General features: G+C 43.7%; 1 pseudogene; it reads left to right on the top strand.

Annotated features, from left to right (window-relative positions):
- Positions 1–1,317: 1,317 nt before the first annotated feature.
- Positions 1,318–1,417, top strand: LOC127109137 (uncharacterized; annotated as a pseudogene).
- Positions 1,418–2,253: the final 836 nt, after the last annotated feature.

The following is a 2,253-nucleotide window of genomic DNA, read 5'->3' as shown; positions in this document are numbered from 1 at the left end:
ATTCCGGCTCCTAAATCGCATAAGGCTTTGTCGATGACAAATTTTCCTATGTGACAGGGTATAGAGAAACTACCCGGATCCTTGAGTTTAGGAGGCATGTTTTGGATTATAGCGCTACATTCGGCAGGGAGTGTAACGGTTTCGCTATCTTCAAGTTTCCTCTTATTAGAAAGAATTTCTTTTAAGAATTTAGCATAGGAGGGCATCTGCGTAATAGCTTCGGTGAACGGAATTGTAATGTTTAATTGTTTAAGGAGATCAACAAATTTTCTAAATTGGCCCGCATCTTTGGTTTTAACAAGCCTTTAAGGGTAAGGGATAGGTGGTTTGTAAGATGGTGAAGGTACATAAGGTTCCTTCTTTTCTAGGGTTTCCTTATTACTCTCTTCCTTTTCCTTAGGTTCACTTTCCTCAGTTGATTTCTTAGGGTTTTGGTTTTCTATCCTTGGATCAGACGGTCCTTCCACTTCCGTTCCACTTCTTAATATAATTGCATGAGCGTGGCTTCTCGGGTTAGGTTGGGGCTGTCCAGGGAATGTACCAGTTGGGGCAGCAGTAGGTGCTTGTTGTTGGGCTACTTGTGATATTTGTGTTTCCAGCATTTTGTTATGGGTAGCCAAGGCATCTACTTTGCTTGCTAGTTGTTTAAGTTGTTCGCCAGTGTGTACATTCTGGTTTAAAAAATCTTTATTGGTTTGTTGTTGGGAAGCTATAAAGTTTTCCATCATGATTTCCAAGTTAGATTTCCTAGGGGTGTTATTGTTAGGCATGGATGGGTTCGGTTTCGGATATCCCGGAGGTATAGCTGGGGTTTGATTTTGAGACTGTCCAGGTGCGTACAAAGCATTATTACTCTTATATGAAAAGTTTGGATGGTTCTTCCAATTTGAGTTATAGGTATTCGAGTAGGGGCTTCCTTGAGCATAGTTTACTTGCTCTGCTTGGATTCCTGTCAAGAGTTGACAATCCGTAGGAGTGTGACCTTGGATTCCACAGACCTCGCAATTCTGAGTTATAGCAACCACGGCGGCTGGAGGTGATACATTTAAACTTTCAATTTTCTGGACCAAAGCATCCACTTTTGCATTAACGTGATCAAGGTTACTTATCTTGTACATGCCAGTTTTCGTTTGAGGTTTTTCCACCATTGTTCGTTCGGTTCCCCACTGATAGTGGTTTTGGGCCATGCTTTCGATAAGCTGGTAAGCATCAGCATAAGGTTTGTTCATTAGTGCACCACCTGCAGCGGCGTCTATTGTTAACCTTGTGTTGTACAAGAGACCATTATAAAATGTGTGAATTACTAACCAGTCTTCCAAACCATGGTGTGGGCAAAGTCTCATCATGTCTTTGTATCTTTCCCATGCTTCGAAAAGAGACTCGTTGTCTTTCTGTTTAAATCCGTTTATCTGGGCTCTTAACATAGCTGTTTTGCTTGGCGGAAAGTATCGGGCAAGAAAAACTTTCTTCAACTCGTTCCATGTGGTGACTGAGTTGGAAGGAAGAGATTGAAGCCATCTTCTAGCGCTATCTCTTAATGAGAAAGGAAAAAGACGAAGTCGAATTGCCTCTGAAGTGACACCATTAGCTTTAACAGTATCAGCGTATTGGACAAATACGGATAAATGAAGGTTTGGATCCTCGGTAGGATTTCCAGAGAATTGGTTCTGTTGCACAGCCTGCTGTCGCATTACGCGAAAAACCGGCGGGAAAAGAAGAAACAACAGAGCCGCCACCGTGCGTTATTTATCCCAAAAGAGGGAAAGGAAACGCTCAGAGTAAACCTGGAAAGAACATGGTCTCGCGACCAAAGAGAATGGGATCGGGAGTCGGTTATGCGAAGGGAAGGTATTAACACCCCTACGCATCCGTCGTACTCGACGGGATCCACGCACAAAAGGAAGGAAAATGGTTGCTAAAACACTGCTCGTGCACACACACACTGGCTGAAAGAGACGCAAGAAAACAGACTGAAACTGACTCGGCAGGATATCGTATCCTGGGCCTACTTAGTCTATCAGGCATAGACATCAGAGTCGAAGTAGTTCGGACTGGGGCGACGACACATGCTCGCTAGGATATCGCATCCTATGCATACGTATCTTCTTGGACGAAAGAAGAATCAGAGCATTCGTAGCTCGGCTGACACGCACACAAACAAACACAGGCAAAGGCAAACATGGAGCCTGAATGCCAATTGTTGGACTTACATCAGCATCCGGACCAGAACACACACACACTGGAACCCAAATG

This window comes from Lathyrus oleraceus, chromosome 7 (assembly GCF_024323335.1).
Source record: "Lathyrus oleraceus cultivar Zhongwan6 chromosome 7, CAAS_Psat_ZW6_1.0, whole genome shotgun sequence".
Classification (NCBI taxonomy): Eukaryota; Viridiplantae; Streptophyta; class Magnoliopsida; order Fabales; family Fabaceae; genus Lathyrus; species Lathyrus oleraceus.
The sequence above is the reverse complement of the archived record's forward strand: the minus strand, read 5'-3'. Positions and strand labels throughout refer to the sequence as shown.